The following is a 26,096-nucleotide window of genomic DNA, read 5'->3' as shown; positions in this document are numbered from 1 at the left end:
TGTAGTGGTGCAATGCAAATTCTTAAACCTGTAGCCACTACAGTAAAATCAACCAGATCCCAGGGCTCTGTTTTGCCAACTGCAGCATAGAAGTATCCCCTTTTTAATGAGGTTGTCATCACATAGCAAAGTCTCATACTCCTGGGAATTTGGAAGGAGCTAAGATCAGGCCACTTTGTTAGTATATAACCTATTTTAAATTATTTTGTCGTGTACCAAAGCTGCCTGACTTAAAACACATGATATTACTGACGTTGATGGAAATAATGATCTTATTTTACTTAGAGATTGCAAGTAAAGTGAAAAACATGAAATAACAGATTTTTCAAATATGACCTCTCAGTCTACACACACAATCTGCAGTAGCTTTAGATGCCAAAATCCTTAAGCTCAAATACTTACTGCACATGGGAAAATACAGAAGCCTTGTTTCACAACAACTTGACTATTACTTTGAAAAACAAATCACCACAAGAACAATCAGTACTAATTCCACATTTGTGTAATTCAAGTTTCAGGTCTATCTAAAGTATGGCTTAGCTGTTATACTGCCTTGCTGCTTTATGATCTCTGTCTAAATGTGTCACACGGATGTATCTATTGTGCTATTTTGTTCCATTAAACCTGAGCCATTATTTCACTTCTTAGTGGGGATGATGAAAACTCTAGCCACTATTCAAACAAAAAAAAACCAAACCAGGAGCCTCAAAGCTGAATTTCAAGGTAAGTCTTTTTGTGTTCCTCCCCAGAAGGAAAGAGGAGGCAGAAAAATCCAGTGAAATACATGCGACAGAGAATGGAATGCAGAAAAATCCCCCCCAGCTAACATTAATAAAGGAGCAGAGATGTGGAAAGAGGAAAAAATCCAAACTAAAACAACATTTAAAATATATTGTATGGAGTGGTGGCTTATTTTGCCAAAGATTAATTTAAAAGGATGTTTTTGTTCCTGTTGTCCTACCTCTGGTTCTTTGCCTGGGCCTTCCTTTAAGTAGAAAAACATGGCAATATTTTTAGCTGACCCACCCTGAGGGAGAAGAGAGACTGACTTTCGCAAAGTTGTCCATTCTCAATTTTTTTTTTCTTTTGCAGCAATTTTGTTATCCATTCGTTATATATCACAGCAACAAGATCTTTCTAAGGTATTAGCAGATTTTCTAAGAATTCGCTTTTGATTTTTGCTGCTTTGCTGGAGATTCTGAACAGGAAGTTGCAGCTTTGAGAGAAGATTTGCACATGCCACTATAAAACATAGCACTTCCTTATGTCTGCAAGGATGGCCTTGCAATGAGGTGGGAAAGACTATTAATGAGTAAGCAAGCACGCAACTTTCAGATTTGATTCAATGCTAAAAAGGAGTAAAATACTCTCTGTTTTCCTACTTGAAAAAGTCCTTGAAAATGTGAGGTCTAATATGGCAAGAGCAAAGAGAGCAAGTCACAACATTTAAATCCTTCCATATTTGTTATCAGTTCAGCAGGGCTCCGAAGGCAGAGATCTGTGCAGTTCAGAATAACATGGGTGATCACAGATTTGATGGCATAACAAGACCTAAATTATGTAGCAGCAGAAATAACCAGGATACTTTTACAGTTTGGCACCAGCAAGTTACTAATTTATGCTTTTTCCAGTCGTACACTGTGTATTCCAGTCTTTTTAAAAAAGAATCAGTTCTGTTCAGCTATGACTTCTTCCTTCCTCTGTTTATATTTGGAGGCCATTATTTAGTTATTTATTTTTGGTAATACAATCTGCAGACATCACTGTTCAAATTAATAAAATCCCAATATCCCCACCACAAATGCAGAAGCCTGGCATTTTCTTCATTGACTAGGGAATGAGCTGGCAAAGCTAAAAGCTTAAGCCAAGCTTTTAAGATTTTTCTGATTCCTCTCTCTCATTCCCCCTGCCCCCCCTTTAAATCTTGGAGTAAAAGAAGATTAGTGCAGATGGATGAAAATATTTTTTCCACTTCAGCATTTGCTGTCACTATTCAGTGCTAAGCGGGTTCTCATATGGTGTCACTGGAAAGATGGAAATTCCTACACTTCTCTTAAATATAATCACCTTGCCACAAAGAAGGAAAAAAAAGAAAAATTGGATGTTTATTTTGCCCGGGTTTCCTGTGATTTATCCAGCAGGAGAACCTGTAAACATAGTAACATCTCAAATTGATGCCTTGCCTTTTATGAAAGTTCAGCTGGCTTCTTCTGCGCCACACCAATCTGTTTCTGGCTCACTGTGCCCAGCCAGTAAATTGACCTGGACCCAGGAAAGATGAAAATATGCAGACTTAAAGTAATCTCCCTCGCTGAGCATGCAGGCACATGGCTGGATTAACCGGGAAGGGGAGCAGAGGGGGGGGTGACTACAGCAATGGGGAGGCCTTCTGAAACCGATAGCCACCTCTCCTGCCGCAGTTGCAGGCTGGCTGGCTGCTGGGACTTGCACTAGGGGCAGCGCTGGCAGGAGGAGGTAAGGGAGCCAGCCCTGTCAGCTCCCAGCCTCTCAGACCTACACACACTCATTTACACCTTCCTTAAATAAGTACATACGATCCAATACACCATCACAGGCACCCGAGTCCCATATTTCCATTGTCAAATTGGCCATTTACCATGAGTAAACAAAGGGGGAAAATGATACTTTTACACATCACAAGTGTTGTAACATCAAATAAATATAAGCCAAGACGTAAACAAACGCTTTCATCCCTGAGTGTTAACTTAGAAAAGAATCGGCCTGCTAATGACTTCATTTTCCTAATAAATATTCAGATGACAACTGGATTCGGTCACAAGTGATCACCAACGCTTTCAGAAATAAGAGAAGTGGTCACACCACAGATTTCAACGTAACAGCATTAAATGTCTTCAAATCACCCTCGTCTCCAACAGCGGAAATACAAGTAGCTGCCTAGGCAGTCACGTGAGGATAAATTACCATTGTCACAAACAGCCAATGTTAAACTGTACCTTGGTTATTTAATGCTATTTGAAAATAATAGTTTACTTAATAAATATCGCATAATTATTAAGTCTGATTAGTAACCACGTTTCCTTTCAGTTGGAAAAGAAACATTTTAATTACTAACAGTTCTGCATAAAGAGAGAGAAATCCACTTCAGAAATCTCTGCATTTGATCTAAACTAGCTTTGTCATTCATAATGAGGATATTTTCAGTTCTGAAGCCCATGGATTATCTGAAAAAACAAAATGAAAAAGCCCATGATATTCAGCAGCTCTGCAGGCCACCAGCACATGTGGATACTATGATGCTCTGTATCTTCCCTTCCACGGCTCCTCCTCTTGTAATACCAATCCCCCTGATTCCTTATAGCTCATCCCTTCTAGCTCTGTAGCCCCTCAGTCTGCTCTGATTTTACATGGGCTGAGAATCATGGGACTTTTTTTTTTTTTTTAAATGGATGCAGTTTATTATCAAAGCAGGGGTTATATGCACCCTTTTTACATCTGTATAAAATCTATGCAGCTTGTATTCTTTTTATATTACAGAAACTTGAAGGGGATCCCCCAGTGTCAGCCATTGACATAAATCAGACTTAGATTTGCAAAAATGCTCTGACTGTTAAAAACAGAGTAAGAGATTCTTCCCATTTCTTTTACCCTTTCTTATCAAGGCCAAAGCTGATTTTTAAAGGCATCCTGAGCAATCATCTAAACTGAGGTTCAAATCAAACACATTTTGAAGTGCTCTGTTCAGCCGGTACCTCAAAATCAATCTTGAACTGCAGAGAAGGTCAGGAGACTCATCTGTGCCTCCACGGTAGCATCTGCAATGGCAGATCAGAGTTGAAGTGCACAATTGCTCCAAACTACAGGCAAGATCCACCTTTTGCTCTGAATGATATCGCGAAAGAGGTTTGAAAACAGTGCATGCGAAGTGTGTATAAAGGTATCATTAAAAAGCTATTAAACGAACAGGCTCTCCTGGTCCTCATTAATAACCATCTATTAAAAACACTGACATTAAAACTAACTTAAACGAAAAGAATGCTCATACAGACCGGCAGGTGTACCTGTCTTCGCAACACAGCCTCAGAACAGAAACTGTTCCTACCATATCTTGATGCCAGCTTAGGAAGAACTATGTATTTACATAGCACTGGATTCTGGATCTGAACAAAGTGAAGGTCTTCTAACAGCCCAGATAATTACAAATAGCCAAATATTTTGGGATTGACTGAAATTCAGTGCTTTTCACATGGAAGTATTCCCTAATTCTGGCAATCGGAAATCAACTATGGCAAACTAGTTCCCCCATAAGTTAAATACACAGAGAAGATCAGGGATAATAACCCACAAGGTAGGAACTATGTGGACTAAGTTTTACAAGCACTTTGCTGGATATTATATGTTCCTCTCAAAGCATCTTTCACATACTTACAAATAAGAGAACGTATTAAAAAAATAATCTTCTAAATTATAAGGGGAGATTCAGAAGAATCTCATTTTTGCATTTGGAGTTCAGTATTTACTTTGCTTGCTTACTATATTGAATGTATTGAGTCATAAAACACCGATTAGATTAAAGAGAAGTCATACAGAATTATCTTTTTTTGGTTACACTTCCAACACTGGTCATTTGGAAACATCTCCTTTGAATTTACTGGACTGTAAAGTGTCACTACTTTCCGAGATCCGAAAAGGTAACAGAATAACTGGTTTCTGGAAGCTCAGTTACAATCTTTATTTGAATGTCAAGCCATTTAACTATATTTTAGTTATGTCAAGATTTAGTGTATTTAAATGATTATGGGACTACTGTATTGTCTATGATTTTAAAACAAAAAGTGGGTTACAGTTTGTATATTTAAGAAATGAAGATTGAAAACGTGAAAGGAACAATATTCAGATTTCAGTAGACAGTACACATCACACTAGTCCAAATGCGCAGTAGACTTTTAAGAGTGTTCACAAAACTGATGCAGTTTTTAAAGATAAAAGTTATGGTAAACAACACAGTCAAACTAATTACTTACAACTGAACCTCTACAGTAGCAACTTTTCTGTGATCTCTTATACTTCTTTCTTGCTGATGTATTTAGATATAAAATACCACAACAAAAAAAGGTACCAGAAAACATCCTACAGCATAAGTTTGCAGACAGTTTTGCATTTCTACAGCTGTTTTGTGTAACTGATAAAAACACATGTTGATTTAGTAATTTATAGAAATCAGTAATGTGAAGAACTTCTAATCTACATCCAAAGCCTCTGTTACCATTAGCTATCTAACAACTGTTACGTTTCACCTTGGAAATCCTTCCAATGTTGTAACGTGGCAGAGCGAATGAGATCTGTTTTGTTTCTACAGAAACATCACAAATTTTGGATCCAAATCCAATTTTAGAGGAGAAGAAGTGTTACTATAAAATTTAAGATGCCTTTATACACTTGGTTAGGTGAGGTTAAGAAAGCTTTTAATGCAAGTTTGTCTGCACAGTAGACCTTTGATACCTACGCATAAGCAGGAAACTGACCACAGCTGAAGAAAGCAGAAGCAAAAGCCAGGCTGTGCTGGTTGAACACTAAGAGTATTGCCATTAGGAGTATTTCTACAAATCTGTATTATTTGTTACACTGCAGAACAATCTTTATTTTCATAAAGACATACCAAACCCAAAACACCTTTAGAACTGAAAGGCCAACTACATATCTGAATGCTTTTGAAACTCACATTTTGTATGATATTGCTAAATAAAACTTTAGTACTTAGTTTGGCTAAAATAAATAAACAAAACAATTCATAAATCAGCCCATAACTACTTCTGAATGATGAGCTGGGTGGCTGGACACCAGGTGCCCACCAGAGCTTCTCTATCACTCCCCTCCTCAGCTGGACAGGGGAGAGAAAATATAATGAAAGGTTCCTGGGTTGAGATAAGGACAGGGAGAGATCACTCACCATGACAGGCACTCGCCTTGGGGAAATTAATTTAATTTATTACCAATCAAATCCGAGTAGGATAGCAAGAAATAAAACCAAATCTTAAAAGCACCTTCCCTCCACCCCTCCCTTCTTCCCGGGCTTAACTTTACTCCTGGTTTTCTCTACCTCCTCCCCACCAGCAGTGCAGGGGGACAGGGAATGGGGTTTTTGGTCAGTTCACACATTCTCTCTGCTGCTCCTTCCTCTTCAGTGGGAGGACTCCTTGCTCTTCCCCTGCTCCAGCATGGGGTCCCTCCCACAGGAGACAGTCCTCCACAAACTTCTTCAACGTGAGTCCTTCCCACAGACTGCAGTTCTTCACAAACTGCGCTCCAGTGTGGGTCCCTTCCACAGGGTGCAGTCCTTCAAGAACTAAGGGGGACAGCCTGCCTCACCATGGTCTTCATCACAGGCTGCAGGGGAATCTCTGCTCCGGCGCCTGGAGCACCTCCTCCCTCTCCTTCACTGACCTTGGTGTCCGCAGAGTTGTTCCTCTCATATACTCTCATGTCTCTCCTCTGGCTGCAATTGCTGTTGTGCAGGGCTTTTTTCCCCACTTCTTAAATGTGTTATCCCAGAGGTGCTACCACTGTCACTGGTGGGCTCGGCCCTGACGCTGGCTGGCATTGGGTCTGTCGGACACAGGGGAAGGTCCTGCCATCTTCTCACAGAAGCCACCCCTGTAGCCCCTCAGCTACCAAAACCTTGCCTCACAAACTCAATACATGAGCAAATAACATTTAAATAATCTCCCAAACAGACTTTCCAGCAAATGCCATCAAGAATTTAAAGTTCCCTTTCTGCCACTGTTCCAAGTGACATCCTGAACACAGAACAGTGGGATTATACAGAGTTGCATGCTGTTTGGCAGAATCTATTTTCTGCAAGAGAAGGGGAGAAGAAATATTCACTACACTTACTTTCTCCTGTAAATGTTAATTTCCCATGTGTTTGGTGAAAGCATGTGCTTGAACAATCCACATGCTGGAACGTCAACATGAACAATTCTATAGCATAGCTCCACTACACAAATTATATTTAATATCAGAAGAAAAAGGAAGAGCTTTTCCCAGAGACTGCTACATTCTCAAAGGCCGTTCAAGGTCACATTCCTTATATTGTATTTACTGTCACATAGTTTCATATTATTTAATATAACAATTCAGTATCTATTTAAGATATAGCATCCTCAAAGGCTCTGAATAGAACTCTATCCTCTGAGGTAGGACAGGGTAAATAATCCTATTTACAGCCAGACTTCCAAAAGTCTTTAGCCAATTCCTGTGCCAGATGACTAGACTACAGTACTTCAAGGTTTTTCTCCAGATTTTACACATTTAAAACTAGAAAAGACTGTTCCATCAAGCACACTCTTTCAGCCTGTAATCAGCCTTGTTACTTCCAGGAGAGTTTAAGTGACACTATAAATAGAAGCAGATTTTATGCTTTCTTTGTACATAAAACACTGTAGGTGCTACTAAAAGCAGATACATTAGAAATAATTCCATTTATTTGATAGTTCTTAGTTTGCACAAGAGCTAATTTTTAAAATGTCTTTGCAGCATAATTGGCATTACTCTATTGTAACTTTCACTATATCCATTTCCTACCAAGGAAAGTTATTTCTCATAATGATGACAACCCTGTACATCACAACACAGAAGAAAAAAAGTGGATGAAGAAAGTGGACTCCACTATTCAAGCAAACAGTGCCTGAATTTCAGGGACCCTTCTATGTTGCCGAGTAATACAGCAAGCCCAGCTGACACCACTTCAGCTTTTATGTTTTCAGCCACCTGGTCAGTACAGACATCCCACGAGAAAGTTTGAAGAGTCAAGATCAATTCTAAGGTGCTATCCAATGCCACCACACCTGAAGTGATCAAAATAATATGAACAAAATGAATTTTATTGGCCACTGTAGAGTCACAGCTTTCATGACAAGCAGGAGTTTGGCCTGAAGAAGCTCTCCACCCAAGCATGCATCCATCTCATTACAAGACTTGTGTTTTGGTGATGTTCTGCAACAGTCAGTTGACCCTATCTGTTCCAGGCTGCAAGTACACAACTAGAAACAACATTTGAGAAAGGTGCCATGTCATGTTGAACAGCAGTTAACACAAGGGTCATGCTCCTGTCAATCTGTATTCAGAGGCCTACAATATGCAGAACCATTATAGGTTTGTGGTAATTATGTTTTTCTCTACCAATCCCTTATAAGGTCAGCTTTAACAGAAGCTATTATTATTTAAGAGTTTGGAAATGAGTCAATTGGTAAGGGGTTCCCAACGTTTTGTTTCTAGGGTGTTTTGCTTCTTACTGTGTGTATATGGCTCACACATAGTATTTGCAAGCACTGCTAGCTGCACAGACTTGTTCCACGTTTCCCCATCGCCAACATTTTACATCTTTTTAACCTCTGTCATTCCCTTGCACTGAATCTTAAATCGCACTGATTTCCTTTGCTGGAAATCGTAACAGGGACAACAACAAAATCAGACTTTACTGTGAACAGACTTAAATTGATTTTTCAAAGGGATTTAGACAAGTAATTCCCCTGGCACCTAGTACAAATCCTTGTCAATAATTAGGGCTGTAATAAGAACAGGATGTTCTCTTCAAGGCACTATCAAAAAGAGCAAAATGCTTGCCTTAGGGAGGCCTGATCCAAGCCTGGCTGTGCACATCCCTTCGCCCTGTGCCAGGACCTGACAAAAGTACTTTTTGGTTGCCTAGTCCCATACCCCCACCCAGCAGACAGCAGGATCCCAAAGGGAAGCAAAGGAGGGGTGCCCACCAGATACCACCATGGTTCACTGCAACTCTGCGAATGCTACTGTCAAGACTTCCCTTAAATATAAAAACTTTAGAAACATGTGTTCTCCCACATAGATTCCAAACCATTGTTCATTTACATTTTAAGTCAACTTTAATTTACTTATGTGATAAAACAGGTTCCTTTATTACCTTGGTATTACAACGTAGAATCATAGAAGAGTTTGGGTTGGAAAGGACCTTAAAGATCATCTAGTTCTAACTGCTCTGCCATGGGCGGGGGAAGGGAAACCTGTCCTTGGGTGGGCTTGAAGCACCAACCTTTCAGTTAACAGCCAATATGTTTCATAATTTCTGTTAACAACTGCTTTCAAGCCATATTATACTAATTGTGTGTTCTGGCCAGCTAATAATTTAATCACTGATAGCCAGTAAATGAGTGATTTCCCACTGGTGCAACCTTCTAGCAACAAGTTATAAAAGTAGCAAGGAAACTGAAACACAAATTAAACTGCCAAACATATACTTAGGAGTGGGAATAACTCCAGAATGAGATACTTACTGACTAATACATGCTCATTCATAAAATTAACAGCTTTCAGGATCACCTTAATTAGAAGAGAAGATTGTTTAAAACACAATCTCTCTAAGAATTTAACTTCACTGAAGAAGTCAACACGTTTTTTTCCTCTTTAAATGTAAGTATTCATTACCAATTTTGTGTAGAATAGTTCAATTGTTAGCTGTAAATATGAAAAGTCCTAGAAGGATCATCTCATTAACTACTTAACCACACAAAACCAAAATCATAAAAAATCCTGTTACTTGACAGAAGTCTTTACTAGAAAACTGTTGGCTATTGAGTGCATCCAGCAATACTGAGCTGTATTTCACAGCTCATAAGTCGTTTGGGTTGAAACATAAAAATTTTAGGACTTTTGTCACTAAAAACATCACCTGGGAGCCATCCCTCTACATGCCTACTACTGAATTAGAGCATCTGTGACAAAAAATGCAATTGCTTATTACCTAACAGTAAGAGTGTGTGTACATCTTAGAGTTACCTGATTTTTATTTTTTAAACAACAGCACATTTCATTTGTGCTTGGCCTAAGTTTATCTATATAAAGTATAAAAGGTTTACTTACAAGAGTTCGAGACTAAGAAACTGAAAGAGCCACGAGGAACTGTAAAAGAAAAGCGTTAAGTGCTTTCAAGGACACAAGAGTGGCATTTGAAGCACATCAATGCTGCTGAGGCACAACTGTGATGGAAATAATTGAGAAGAAACACAATAGAATCTCTTACTACAGTTAGTCTATGGTTAAATTCACTTTACCAATAAATCTCAAGTTCTTGGTACCTACATTTACAGTGCTTTCCACATGGAGGAACTTCTGTTATCAACTGTCATTATAACACAGCTTTCTAAAGACCATTCAACATGATGTCAAAACTGGGGCTTGACTGTATGACTGAGTGACATTTGAGTCGCAGTACCTGTAACTAAGTATTACGTGCAGCATAAATCTTCCATGTCAAGTATTCCTAAGCACATGAACGGATTTGCTTCTACAAATGGTTTAGTTTGTTTTGTTTTAGCAACTCTTCCAGCTGTACAGCTGCTGTCTCTAAACACGACCAGTATGAGCATTCTGTCAGTTCTACCACTATCTCACTCACCAGCTATTATAGCATAGGAAATGTTATTGCTTTAAAGCAGGATAACGTTTCTTTCAAAAAGGTCTGTTAGAAATTTCTGACTACAGCCACAGAAGCAAGTAGGAACTTTCTCTTTTACCATCAAACCCCAAATAGTTAGGTTCCCCATTTTGGAGCAACTGATGCAAACTGCATGAGGCATCTACACCTCTTTCATCATCAAAAACTGAGCAAATCTTGTCTAGAAGTGGAGGGATTTCTGTCTGTTGTAAACAGAAGCAATCCACATTTTTTTCTTATATATGCTTTTCATGTGGCTTTTCCCCGGAAAGGGTTTCTGCAGCAATGCAGTGGCTCTTGTCTCATCACTGGGGCATGGATACACAAATTTATTGGAGAGGGGAAAAGGAAAAAGCACAACCTGGAAAATGTCTTCCACCCAAGCAGCAACCCAGTTGACCCTACTTATTTGGGGGCTGCAAGTATAACCAGAGCACAAAGCGATACAGATTTTGGTTTAACATTCTTCCTTGAGAAATGATTTTTGATACTACAAATACAGGCATGTTCTGTGGTTTGCTCCACAATGATCTTATGGACAACTGTTGTGGTTTAACCCCAGCCAACATCTAAGCACCACGCAGCCACTCACTCACTCCCCCCCACCCAGTGGGATGGGGGAGAAAGTTGGCAAAGAAGTAAAACTCGTGGGTTGAGATAAGAATGGTTTAATAGAAAAGAAGAAACTAATAATGATAATGATAACACTAATAAAATGACAACAGCAATAATAAAAGGATTGGAATGTACAAATGATGCGCATGGCAATTGCTCACCACCCGCCAACCGACACCCAGCCAGTCCCTGAGCGGCTATTCCCTGCCCCCACTTCCCAGTTCCTATACTAGATGGGACGTCCCATGGTATGGAATACCCTGTTGGCCAGTTTGGGTCAGGTGCCCTGGCTCTGTCCTATGCGAACTTCTTGTGCCCCTCCAGCTTTCTCACTGGCTGGGCATCAGAAGCTGAAAAATCCTTGACTTTAGTCTAAACACTACTTAGCAACAACTGAAAACATCAGTGTTATCAACGTTCTTCACATACTGAACTCAAAACATAGCACTGTACCAGCTACTAGAAAGACAGTTAGTTAACTCTATCCCAGCTGGATCCAGGACAACCACCAACATGGTTAGTTTTCCCACAGCTGAAAAAGGCTAAATAGCATCAATAAAAACCATTTAAGACATCAATGGACATTCCAGGTCTCAGAGACAGTATTCACAGGTGAAAAAATTCAGCAATCCAGTAGAGGGAAGCTAAATCCTAACAAACTACTAAGGAGATGAAAAAAACAATGCACTCCTAACTGTAACACCACTAGAGGAATTACAACTCCTAAATGCTATCTAGTATAAAATAATTAACGTTTCTGTTATCTATTAACTCTTGTGACTGCTACTTGCTGATCCCTGGAAATTGAGCTGAAAAGGAGACTTGGCATATTCTAATCTTTAGATAATGCCCAGAAGCATTTGGTCTGGGGCCCAGGAAGGTTTCTGTAGTATTCCTGGCTTTATCACTAGCCTGCTGGGTGACCTGGGACAAGTCACCTAACTTGAAGATGTCTTTGAGAACACCTGTACCCATCATGAAGTGGTGTGCAAACACCTACAACTGTCCCACCTAGTAGTGTCCCGTGCTGTATACACGGCCTTTCAGTGACAAAAGCACTCTTCTGGTGCAACCAGAAACCAGTTGACATACCAGTCCCAGACCTAGGAGACAATACAGTGCTTGGCAGGCGAAGGTGTCAGATCACAGCAACAGTGTTGGTCCTTATTGATATTATTCCCACAGAGCTCAAGCAGGGGTTCATCGACATTCCTGGTAGAAATTGTCCTTGTGGAGGCCCTGACAGAAACCCCTTTGTGGGATGAAGAGGGCTAGGAGCTCATGAGACTTAAAACTTAAACATCACCCCCCCAACAGGGAGTGATTTATCAGCCTTTTTACCTCATTCCCTGCTCCAACTCCAGCAGAGAACCCTCTTTGGTGCCATAAGGGTATTAAACTTTAACAAAGGCAGATAGTCCAGTGGGATTTAGAGTATGTAAGAATTAGGTAATTTCAGATTTTTATCAGTGGATATTATAACAAGATACTGTCAGGGCAGAGCATCTACCTGCAGGAGAAGAGACTGGAAAAATTTCAAGGTAACAAAAAAAAGGAGGGTTATAAACATAGTTGAAGAAAAAAAAAAAAAGAAAAAAAAAAAGGACAAGATGAGGGTGGAAGAAATGCATAAGAATAATGACTCCAAAACTTTTTCTGGGTCTGTACTTCCCTGTTCAGAGAGGCACAGCTGAGACAATGTGGCTGGCTCTGTGACAAATGTGAAAAAATAAGCCAATTTGAGCTGGTTGTTAGCAGTCGGAGCACAGCATCTCAGATAAATGAGTGTCTGCCTCAGGTATGGCAGCAGATCTTCCTGAACCATTCCTGAGAGACTTGCCAGGATTGCAGCAGCCCTTAGCCATCAAAAGCAGTAAGAAAGTTCTCTTCAATCTCCCGTCCCTGTGGTAAAAGGTGACCTTGGAGCAGGATTTTCTTCTTCTTCATGCCCTCTGCTCCTCATACCAACTCCATCCTTCCTCCTGTCTTAGAGCTAGACATGTTGTCTTATTTAACAGTAGATAAAACCAACACTTTCCCCAGCACAGTTGCTCAAACTGATCTGTGTGGGTTGTCACACCTCCAACTGTATCACTGTCTTTAACTCGAAGTGGTATTTTCAGCCTGATCTGAGGTTTGCCAGAAGTCCCAGTTTGGCTCGGAATCTCTCGTCTGTCTATCCTCATTTGAGCCAGCGGCCCCTTATCAGGGAACAGTGTGCAGAGAAGAGTCCTGCAGTACCCTGTGCCTGCTTCCCTCTCCAGCCATCACATCTACTGTTTTCTCCCTCAAATAAATATTTCACCTGCTGATGCTGCTCCACCAACTACTTCCCCCCCCCCACCACCCAAATGTGAAGAAAAACAAACTTGTAAATCCCACCAAGAAAATGAAAACAACAGCCATAGTAGTACTGTTCACCTACCCTTGCCTTCAAAGCCTTAGAAAGTAAGAACAACGTCTTTGGCTCCTTTCCTAATTCCACAGTAAAAGGAGCCACATAGAGCAATGCTTGTCAAGGGCTAAGGAAGGCAGCTTGGAAAAAAAGAAGAAAAATATAGAAGGAATGAAAAAGGACCATGGGCAAAAAAAGCATATAACTCCTTAAATCCTGAGAGAAAGGAAAGGACCTGACATTTCCTCTTAAAGAAGAAACAGAACTATGGGCCTGTTGACCACTTCTGACCGACCACACAGGGCCAAGAAGGTTTCTTTCAAGGGCCAAAACTGCACCAAAAGATGGAAGCAGCTGCATGTATGGAACTAGAGGTCCTCTCAGCAGGTCAGTGGGCAGGCAGGCATCCATACTCCAAGATCTCTTGTGAAACATTCCCTATTCAAAACTTCCTTCTGTTCTGAGGCTGCACTGTGGTTTCCTATGTAAATGCTCATATCACCACACCGCACATAATGGACTATGCGATTTTCAAGCAACAAAACGGTATGATTTCCATGGCAATAGCAAGGAATTGGCAAGCCTGTTTGATAGACTTGGTCTGGTGAGAAAGTTTTTGAGAAAAATAAAACAACTGAATCTCTCAGCACTAAGGTAGCGTAAAATTCTCCACATTGCTTATCCTGTTTACCAGCAGGCTCAGGAACTTCTCCTTATTTGGAGACCTGCACCAGAAAAACTTACTTATTAATGGTAACATGCCAAGGCTGCACTTGAGCTAGTCACTGTACCAGTGTAAGGTCAATGAATACCTGCTTCAAATAATTTACAATACTTCTTTACAGACAAAACATTTAGTATTTCAAATGGGAGTCCAAGCTCCTTTGAGGATGCCACACAACAAATTTCTATCGGTTGCTGTGATTTTAACTTTACACTCCAAATCACTATAACACAAGCCAACTCATAACTACTTCTCCCAAAAAGCAGTCTTCGCATAATCAGATTACAAAATATGATCCCGGTTACATGTGGGGACTGAGACAAATGGAGGTAATATGATTCACCCACGGCCACCCAGCAGATCAGCGACCAAGTCAGCAATAGAAGCAAGCCCTGGTGTTCTGACTCTGCACTCTCTTGTCAGCAGCACTGAACCTGTCAAGAGGAGAAGAGAACCTTACGGGAGGATTTGAATCACTTGGAGATGACCTGCAAATAATCCATGCTTAAACAAAAATGATTCTTGCAGAGATCTGCTTTTATAAATATGCAGGCTTGTTTTCCTCTTTCATTTTCTTTCAGCTTTTGAGAAGACTTCAGCAATCTCAGCCTTATGGGACAGGGATTGGCTTGTGGCCACAGATTTCACACTTGGTTTCATGAGCAAAATCTAAACAGGCCTCAATTGCAAAGACCGTTGTGAGCAGCTGAGCTGCAGACGGATTTCTGGGGAGGGCAAGAGAGGTAAGAATTTAAAAAAAAATAATATACGTATCAAACATTTAGAAACACTTAAGAGACTGGAAAAGCAACTGCCTGTATCACGTTTAATGTTTCAAATGGTTTTGCAGCTGGAATAGTAACCTTCTAGTGTTAACATTGAATAGTTTGTGCCACTCAACTGATGGAAAACTGTAAAATATATTTAACCTGTAGGAAAGAAAAATAACTTTCCAGAGTAGTGTTTTGGTGTGGTGGGATTTTTTTATATTTTATAAAAATAAAGCCTGAAAGAATGGTAATGACATTAGCTACACATTAGTTTCCAAACATTAAATAAACTCTCATCTAAGAGCAAGCACCAGCAGTAACTCAGCAGTTTCATTTCATAGGGGCTTATGCAATCATGTCGAGTTTTGATCCACACAGGCGCATGCCTTGCAAGCATTCATTGAAGTGTCAAAGCCCCATGTCTCAGAGTTAAGTTACCAACCAAACAACAGTTTAAATTCATCAAAAGCAGGCATTAAATTTAATGGGATTTCAATTACTAATGGACCAAAATCCAAGCCCTACAATCCTCTCAGAATGTAAACAAGCCTACAAACCCACAAGTAGGCCCATCTCATTTTGAGATCAGAACCAAGTAAAACAAACAGCAAAATTAAATCTTGCATTTTTCCAGCTCTGGACAAGCCTCAAGGCTAAAAATCTTTGCAGTTCTTACAGGCACATCACAGAAAACAGCATTAAAAAAAAGAACAAGAGTGTATAAAATTAAATTAAGAAACAACCAAGTATAATACTCTGTAGTGGCGTTCACCTGGTACAAATCCTGCAGCCACTGATAGATATCATCCTAGGACCTCAGGGCTATGATACTTGAACTAACGTGAATGAAAATATACAAACTTTTTGTCTGTAGCTAGCTTTTGTGTTTGGCCACAAAAGGAGACATGCACACACAAAATCAAAACCGAAAAGAGGTTATGGATAATGAGCATTATGGGCAGAGAAGTAACAGACAGTACAATCTAATGTAATATCTAATGATATTACAATCTAATGCAATAAAAAATAAAAATTAAAAAAAAAAAAGAAAAAACTTCCTTATATGTCACAACAGAACTGCAGTGGTGTAGAAGAGAAAATAAAAATAGAGATGCTGAACAAGTAGTGATGGCAGTAGTTGGTGCTGCCAGAAGGTATGGCTCAACCCCTTCCCAGAACATATTTGTGTTAATCATAAACATCAGAGTGAATCATTTCACTAAGCCAGCAGTCTAAGCTGTAACTCTTCAAAAGTATTTGGGCTTAGCAACAAGTAAGACAATACATGTTATCCGAGTCATGAAAACACCTTGAGAATTTTTAAGCATACAGAGGTAAAGTAAGAAAGCCACATGGAAATTAATTTACTGTACTAGAGATAAAATTATTGGCTTCTATGACACAGGCACATTACTTTTATGACTGATTATGTGTCCAAACAAAGTTTTTATGAAAAGCATTTAACATGTCTGACAGACACATACGCTCCACCATTTAAGTTATAACCCCATAGTACAGACACTAGTTATTAGGCGGAAATTATGGGATCTCAGTGGTATTTCTGCCACATGGCAGCCTTTATTTTGTTTAATTTAACAATAAACTCATTATATTAACTGAATTCAATAGAAACAGCAGGGGGAATCCTGTTAATTTAATCTTGAACATCAGAGCACCTCTGAATGTGCTAAAAGAACGAACACAGAAGGAATTAGAGGAATGGTTTCATAAAGAGGAAGTTTCCATTTCCTCAGAATGCTCATACTGAATTTAAAATGACTATGTCTGATTTGATATTAAATGGTTTAGACATATGGTTACTGTTTGAGACAGGATACTGGGCTTGATTTGACCTAGTATAGCCCTTGTTACATTTTTTAGTATGGAGAAACCCGATATAGCGGTTGCCATAAAAAGGTACCACTTCTACCCCTGTTAGCACATGGGTAATATCAGCAATGCCATTCTTCTTCCTCCTTTGAATGTGGAAGGCAAGAAGCCTCAAACACATCACGGCTCAGACAGCAGCTATTAGTTAGCAATGATCATCACACTGGTCTCTTCAAGTGGCAAACCCTTGTTACCAGGGACAAAGTCTTTGGGTTGAAACTCAAAGGACTACTCTTAAATTAATTCACAAGGATTACAGCAAGCTCCACAGGTTTCTCCACTGTATTAATTTGTCTTTCTTGACTTTTGTATTGGAAGAGCACCCTGGAGCATCTGACAAACCCTCCTCCTCCTCTTTTTATTTTATTCACTTATTCAAGAAACCTGCCACTCCCTGAAAGTAGCTGAAGCAGCAAGGGAAATGGGCATACCTCGATGCATTCCAATGCTTTCTATAAGCAGAACCAAGAAGAAACGCTTGGCAGCAGACAGTTAATAAACATCCACATTAATTACTTACATAGGTACTTCCTCTGCTTCATGTAGGTGGTAGCTGCTGATCCCTGAACACTTGTGCGTATCCAAGCACTTGGACTTGGACTCCCAAATCAGAAACAGAAAGCAGTGTGAAAGGTGGGGTGTGGTGAGGTGAAGAGCAGATGGGACTATGCTTTGAGATGAAAAGTAACATTCAACAACACCAAAGGGAAGGGTTAGAAAGGTTTCTTCCTGCACATACACTTGCCCTGACACAGGAGTAGAAGTCAATTCCACTCATCACGCTGTTCTCAGCCATGGCCACCAACAGCATCTACCTGCCTCCTGTACTACTGTCAAGATAGAATCTAGACACCCACAGCCAAAACATCCAGAGGTAATGTAGATGACCCAAAGACACATTTATAGACCAGTGAGGATAACAAGCTCTGGCAGGTTTCTGATAACTTGCAGATCTGCCCAAAACAACATTCTCAAAATTGAAACTTAATGAACAAAGCTGATTAACTGCATAAGAAATTGCAGTTATCTTACCTGTACACACACACCTGCAACAAACTGACAACAGTATAAGGGGTTCCATGGAAGCTGGTGATTTGATCAGTTGTCTTTTTGGAATGAAATTCAAGTTAACTTTGATAATGGATATTACCAGATGGAAGAAAAGACACTACCTCTGCTAGATCCTGGATTAACCATCAATCTTCTGAGATACACAGACATCATAAGATAAGCAGTTTGTTCAAATCTTTCACAATATTCAACAGAAGAAATTCAGCTGTGAGTTTTCATAAATTTGCAGCCTGAAGAAAACACTCGGCAGCAGCCGATACAGACCATTCTCAGAAGGGCAAGCTTATGGGCTTCTGGCATCGCTAAGCACATCACTGCAATTAACTCTGAAAAACACAGCAATTTTTTTTTCCATGCTTTGTGGGCATCTACTAATTAAGCCTCAATAAAGCCACAGAAGCCACAGTGAGAAAAGTATTATTTACACGTTTTCCAGTAGCAGAAAGAGAGAGAGAGACAGGTTATAAGCCTTTCACAAAGTCACGTAACAATCTGGTCACAGAGCTATTAACAGATGCCTGGATTTCTGAGTCCTCCATCCCCTGTTCCCTTGGCATATAACACCACTCCTCTTAGCTTCTAATTTTGTGCAGAAGACATTTTTGAGAAGGTGCTGTCGAGTATTAAAAAAAAAAAAAAAAAGAGACATTGGTAAGGAGGATTTTTCTCTGAACTAAAGAAACAGGCCTCACCTATTCTGGCCTCCAGGTAGAGCCAAGCCTTGTTCTTTAAATCCAGATGCATAGACTCCTTAAGAAAGGCTGACCAGAATGAAATGACTCTGGCATTCTGTGCACAGCCTGATTTGAGGGAGGGCAGGAAAAGCAAGGTAGGAGAAGGAGAAGAGGAAGGAAGAACACTGACACTAGGGGAGAAGTGAAACCAGAGGCAAAACCCCAGTCTCTAGAGGAACAAGTTTTGTACTTACTGTGCTCTTTTTACATTTTTTTTTTTAACTATAAACCCCCCAAAATTATCATGTTACTACTTCTAAGGAACACATTCCCTCATTCTAAGGTTTGTCACTCAGAAGAAAAGTTTACAAAGGGTTGTTTCTGCTTGGAGCAGGAACAAAACCCCAAATTCATAATGGCTGCATTATGAAACTTCAGTGTAGGAAAGTTCACATATATTTAAGAAATCTGGGCACCTTAACTCTGAACAGAAATTATCAGATAGGACAGAAATACATATGAAACACTGGTGGTTTATGAAAGGTACAGAATATATACCTGCTTATCCTTTCACACGGGAAAGGACGTGAGGAGATCCAGCTGAACATAGATAACAGCAGGCAGAACTCATTGCCATAGGTTATCACAAAGACCAAAAGATTAGGAGAAACTCTTAGACTTTGTATAGATGATTAATACTCCCCCTGTCAACAGGGTGAGATAAACTGTTTTGCTATGTAGGGTCTTTGTATCTTTTTCTGAAATGGTGCTGTCAGAGACAAACAGTGACCTGATCTGATGCATCTTCATAACACCACACTAACTCGAAGGAGGGAACACCAGATGATTAGTAAGGGCAGTAAGACAAATCTATTTTCCTCCTTTTGACCAGAAACTCCTTTCCTTATTTCCCCCTACTGCACAACGTTTATTGCTCATGATATTTTATCATACTTTCCCTTTGGGCAATTTGTGCAGTGTTCCATCTATGCTGGCAATGAAGACTGTATGCTGCCTTTTCTAAATGGTTGCAGATCACAGAATCCTTTGTGTATGGCCATGTCCCAAGACTCTATACAACCCCTGACCTACAGGATCCTGCTTCACAGATGCCACAAGAAAAAACATGGAAATTTTTCAACCCTTCTGAATGTCTCACAGACACTTAGTTTGTAACACACAAGAAAACAACCTTTTTTCTTCTCTATTTCTGAGATTTTCTTCCATTATGTAAATTACGTATTATACTTGTGCTCGTATTGACGGTGTTTCTTGACAGAGAAAAGATGAATTTGCTGTTAAACATGCAAGATATAACATCCACTAACAAAGAAAATATGAAGGCAAAGAAGAATTTCTACTATTTTACCAAGCAAAAAAATATTTTTTATTCTTGTTTTGTAGAGTAAGCTTGTGACCTTTTCTCCTCCTCAAGGCTACTTACACTCCTGCATAATCCTGGATACCTGCAAATGCCTCAACAAGCATCAGTCAGGATATTTGTTTGGAAAAGGCCTTAAGGCCAATGCAAGGTGCAGGGATCAAGCAGAATTCTTTCAAGCCAGCTCCAAAGTGATCTTAATAAAACTGATGCATACATCAGAAACACGGGCAAAAAGCACATGTAAATTAACTGCAATGCTAAAAGCCTTGTTCTGTTGAATTCTGTCCACAACACTGTCCACAACTGGTATAGCTTCTTAATCCATGGCTTCCTGATGAGCTGTGTAAAAGTACAACCTTAGTACCAGTCTTTTACTACAGTAAACATACTTGAACACATGACTGTAGCGTAATAAATTAATTCATGGCTAAGCCCATGCCCTTTGCCACAGTTTCTCTGTCTGTCTTTAGATAACAGGATAAAATTATGTTAAAATGATTACAAAGCCTTTTTCAAAGCTCAAAGGCTATATAAGAACCATAAGACTAAATACAGAATACCAAGGCATGGTGAACAGAAGTAGATCTAAAAGATCCGATGCATCCATCTCTGTCTTGATTCTATTAGTGTTCTGCCAGGGCAGAATCTGGTCACAAGTTCTCTTCATTAAACAAAAGAAACAGAACGGTAGAAATGTGTTTTGTGCTGTTAAGGTGTGTAACTGATAATGAAAAACAAAGTTCCTTCAAAGTCAGAGTATGGGGACATGTACCTTTCTTGTGTGTACAGTCAGACTCCTGGAAGCCAGCCTGCCAACATCCTTTGCCAGTGTGACTTTGCATTTTGATATATTTGATGATATGCTTTTGTTGTGGTTTAACCCCAGCCAGCAACTAAGCACCACGCAGCTGCTGCTCATTCCCCCCCGCCCCAGTGGGATGGGGGAGAGAATCAGGGGAAAAAAACAGTAAAACTCGTGGGTTGAGATAAAGACAGTTTAATAGGACAGAAAGGAAGAAAATAATAATGATAATACTACTAATAAAATGACAACAATAATAATAAAAGAATTGGAATATACAAAACAAGTGATGCATAATGCAATTGCTCACCACTTGCCAACCAATGCCCAGTTTGTTCCCGAGCAGCGATCCTCCCAGGCCAAATCCCTCTGGTTTATATACTGGGCATGACATCACATGGTATGGAATACCCCTTTGGCCAGTTTGGGTCAGCTGCCCTGGCTGTGTCCCCTCCTAACTTCTTGTGCCCCTCCAGCCTTCTTGCTGGCTGGGCATGAGAAGCTGAAAAATCCGTGACTTGGTATAAACACTACTTAGCAACAACTGAAAACATCAGTGTTATCAACATTGTTCTCATACTAAATCCAAAACATAGCACTCTACCAGCTACTAGAAAGAAAATTAACTCTATCCCAGCTGAAACCAGGACAGCTTTGAAAGATACAGCTAAACCATGCCAGACCATAATGCAGAGTTTACTAATTTATTAATTTGCACAACTGAAAGGAAAAGAAATAAAAGCAGCCAGATTAATCAACACATGAACTTCAAACACTGCTAGCTCATCTCTTATGGAACTTTTTAGTAAGAACGTCTCTGCATGCAACTGCTGTGTGCTACAAACCAAAAAATGTTCTGAGGCTTTACCTGAGTGACCAACAGATACAATAAACTGACAGCACTCCCATTTCCTGAGCTCAATTTTGTAAGTAATTTCCTTTCAATGTTAAATTTTAGAACGATTTAGTTTTGAACCCAAATCTACATAACTAAACATAGACCAATTTTGAGCATTAAACAGATAAAGTAGAAGACAGCTATGTAAAACCTCCCTATTTCAATTGACTTCTAAAATACTGCCTGACTTATAATGGACAGGCCACCAAGTATTTTACAATTCCCAGCTTAGCCTGCTTCTATCATTTTGGAGCATAAATTTAAGAGCAAAGCATTAGAGAGTTTTTTCTAACTTTCCATCACAGTTATACTATATGCACTGTCTTGCAGTCCCCTCCACAGACACGTTTATCAGCAGCTCTGAGAGATGTGCATGCTGGATAGATTGACTGAATACACTGCAAAATTTATTTTTTCACCCAGTATTAAGTGCACATCAGACTGCATTAGAGTCAGTATGCTAAAGATTTCTGAACACCTATTTGACAAGCCATATGTTAATTCCCCAAAGGTCAGAGTAACTATTTTGGAAAAACATAGTTCTCTGTTTAAATAAGTAACAGCCAAGCAACACAATTATGAAATAACGGCATCATTTCCAAACAATCTATATATTACGCATGAAATTAATACAAAAGATTGATGAGATTTTGTGCATAATTTCTCACAATTCCAAAATACTGCCTTTTAAAAGTTAATAGTAATTCTTAAAACATGCACTACAAGAACATATGCCACCATATTTCCAACATTTGGGAGCACATGTGCTACAATAACAACACTCCTTTGCTATTAAATGCTAAAGGCTGTTTAGTGATAAATCCAAATAAAACCCACTAATTGCAGTAGGAACAGTGATTTATGTTCACAAAGAGACACATGACATTGAAAAATGTTACATGTAATTTATAATAATTGCAAGAAGAAAACCATATTTCATTATAGGCCAGTAAAGCCTGGGCTAAATTCAAAGCTAGCTCAGGTTGCTCAGGGCCACAGCCACTTGAGTTTGAAAGTCTCTAGGGATGGAGATCCAACACCCTCTCTAGGAAACCTGTTCCAGTGCCTGACTGCTCCCATACCCAGCAGGAATCGCCCTTACTGCAAGTGTAGACTGCTGCCTATTGTCCTTTTGCTGTACACATATCTGAGAAAGTTTGCCTCTTTTCTCTATAGCCCTCCATAACAAAGCCGAAGAATGCAATGAGATCCTACCCTGTACTATAACCTTCTTGCTTTCTCCTGAGCAGGCTGAACATACCCAGCTCACTTGGCCTCTCCTCATGGGCCAGTGCTGCAGCCCCCTGACCATCTTAACAGCCACAGAATCCCTCCTTCATAGTTGAGGTTGGAAGGGATCTCTCCTCCTCTCCCCTATATTCTGTCTTTCCGTAGAATGACTTTAAAAGATTTTAATTTTGTCCACTATACAATGGCAAAAATTTTGAAGTCTTCAGGTGGCTCCTGGGAATCACCCCATCCTCTCTTCCGGGCGATTCACTACTAGTTCTTAAATCCTACACCGAAGTCTGAAGTCTGTACTTCCAATCCTCCCAGTCACACTGCAGCACTAAAAATGTGAAGGACAGAAAAATGTGAGGGAAGTATCAACTCATACATGCCACCTGCCTGAGTCTGCTGACAGTCTAAAACAATATTTGCATACTATGAAGGGTCTAATTGATTTCAGGGGGTCACTAAAGTTGATCTTCAAGGATGACAATTTAAATGCCAGTGCAACTAATTATTTACAGCTGATAACAGCTATAGCCAACTGGTGTTAACTATCAGTCCAAAAAAACTCTCCAGGTGACCCACAACAATTTTGTATTTATATGGACTGAAGAAAAGAAACTCAAAAGCCACTCATTTCCTTCCTGACAAATTTTACAGTGCAGTTAAACTTTGGTAGTACAAAGAAAAGAGAACAGCACAATCAAAATAAATTCCAATCATCAATTATACATAGAGCATTGGGAGTTGGAATCAAATCTCTCACTTTTTTTAGTACCGCTTATTTACTGTGGGAGTTTCTTTTCCTTTTCCCTCTCCTTTTTGTGCTTAATCTGGAAGATTTTCATTAGTAAAACATTAATTTTTTATGCTCTATTTTCTGCATTCTTCTCTTATGTTTTAGTTTCATTTAAGACAAGAGCAGGATCTACAATCACCCTCCAGCTTTTTCAACCCTCGTATAATAGGTTACAAGCAACACATTCATTATCATCATCCAGATAATTAGAATGTCTGTCTGTAAATATAAAAGCAGAAATGTTACCTCAGAAGAACACTCACCAAGGAGGGGACACTTCGGAGTTCACGGGTTTTGAAACTAAGCTCATATTTTACTACGCAGATATGAAAATAATTTTCAGAACTTATTTTTACAGAATTCATATGGTGTAGAATGCACTTACAGAGAAGCTGCTCTGAAAGCCTTTTGTCTGAAAAGGGCCCCTATGGAAAAAGCTCTTTGATTGCCTTGGACGAGATGACGTTAAAAAAAAAAAAACAATTGTGAATGTCAGGAAGCACAAAGTTAATATAGAACTAAATTACTTAAACACAATGCAGTCAGTTTTTATTCAGGAGCAAACCCAGCTATTTTCAGGCAAGTTTTCCCACAGCCACAAAAGATTAGAGATGCAGGAGCTGAGTCAAGACTTACAACTGTGTGCTGTCCTAGACTTGTAAAGGCAAAGCAGGTATTGCATACCTCATGCATGTGCTATATTGTCTTCAGAGAAACTGAAGCTCAGTGCAGAGGAGGGAGCAGGAAGGAATCCAAGTTCTAAACAGGCCCAAATCCTTGACTTAACTTCACTATTTCTGAAGTATTTACCTTGCTGCAAATCTTTACTTGCACATGCTTGTTGAGATGTAAACATTTACCTCATCGACAATCCAAAGTATTTCTGTCTACATTGTGATTATCAACATGAAATGTATCTGATTTTATAAGGCACTGTATAGACAGAATCATAGTCGATTCATCTACACAGGAAACGTGGCAATCCTTATCCCCTGTTAGTTATGCCAGTATCATATAGTGGTTAATCCAGTGTTAGCAACTCCAGCTGATGAAGCCACATCATCTGGAAGACATGGTGCTGTACTGGCTCGGCTGATTTCACACCGCTATAGAAACAGTATGCCAGTTGGTAGCTTCCCAGATGAGTTCAATTGTGCTCCATTTGTAGCGGAAGTAGACTAAAGAAACTAGTGATACAGAGTTTAAGAGGTTGCACTGTTTAGAACCCCTTTGCATTTATCTGGGAATACTGTGGAAGGGAGGATTCATCCTGTTCCTGACCTAACAGAGGAACACATGTTTCTAAGGCATCTGACCAAGACGATGGATGAAGTCCAGTTAACTTCAATATTGCAAAATCAAATCCTTAATTCACCAGCTTGCCAACTTGCCAAAGCTCAGCTGCCTGTGATGTCTACACAGATGAAAGCAGTCAGATATGTAAATGCAAAGAAGTAAAATTATTTGCCTGCAGATGAGAGATTGTAGAAGATTTTATTCATCCTTCTTGATTTTTCCTATTACTTAACTGCAGAGACATAAATTAACATTTGACTTTCCTGGTTTGTGCAACTCATCTGTAGCACAAAAGTCAAACTCCTAGTTTCCACCTCAGAGAATCAGGTTTGAAGTCTGTCTAAAAAGAATGTGCCTCCGACTGATCTTTACTAGCCTAAGCACCAGCTGACTCCAAGCTCTTTTCATACTTTTTAAAGAAAAGTTTGAAAAGGTTTTGACATCATCATAATCATGAAATATTTCGATCTCCCTAAGCAAAAAAAAAAAAAAAAAAAAAAAAAAAGACTGAGTTTTGCTGAGTAAAACATACACACTTCTACTGGCACGTTCTTTAAATTGACTATTCAAGATGTAAATCTGCATCTCTTGGACTGAATGCTTGGACTAAGTGTCAACACACACAGATTCTTTTCCCTGCAAGGTAACCCACTTTGTTTCTTTTGCTGACATCCTGCCACTTGTAGATTCCTTTTCTGATTTGAGATAAATGAAAAATTGAACAACCCAGTATGCTTCCATAGGAAAACACTGAAAAGACCTCAGGATTTTCTGCCATTGACCATTAGCAGTACTTTCGAAAACAAATTAGTAAACCAACAACTTTTCACATGCCACAACTAAAATCCAATAACCTCAGACCTTCCCAGAGATCTGTTTTTTTAGCTACTGTTTAAACTCAGAGTGGGACCGAGCTGAAGTTCCAGAAATGAATGCCACATCTGAGTGAGCATCCTGACTGATGATGGCACTCGTAGCAGACTGTATATGCTCAAACTTCAGGGTAAGTTTTGGTGAGTATTAGAACAGTTTGACAGTCTTGCACTTATAGGTTTTAGTTAGAGCAGGAGCTCTAACCTTTAAGCTCCTCTTGCT

The 26,096-nt window shown here is 39.5% G+C and overlaps 1 protein-coding gene across 1 annotated transcript in view; it reads right to left on the bottom strand.

Moving 5' to 3' along the window:
• Positions 1–25,169, bottom strand: part of RORA (RAR-related orphan receptor A) — a 261,369-nt gene extending 236,200 nt beyond the window's left edge. Inside the window, exon 1 of the mRNA XM_010571723.1 lies at positions 25,097–25,169. The gene's annotated coding sequence lies outside the window, so the exon portion shown is untranslated. The remainder of the gene's footprint in view (positions 1–25,096) is intronic.
• Between the last annotated feature and the right edge of the window lie 927 nt (positions 25,170–26,096).

This window comes from Haliaeetus leucocephalus, unplaced genomic scaffold (genome assembly GCF_000737465.1).
Source record: "Haliaeetus leucocephalus isolate CR32 unplaced genomic scaffold, Haliaeetus_leucocephalus-4.0 Scaffold339, whole genome shotgun sequence".
In the NCBI taxonomy this organism is placed as follows: domain Eukaryota; kingdom Metazoa; phylum Chordata; class Aves; order Accipitriformes; family Accipitridae; genus Haliaeetus; species Haliaeetus leucocephalus.
Note: the sequence above shows the minus strand (reverse complement) of the source record. Positions and strands in the feature narration are given on the sequence as shown.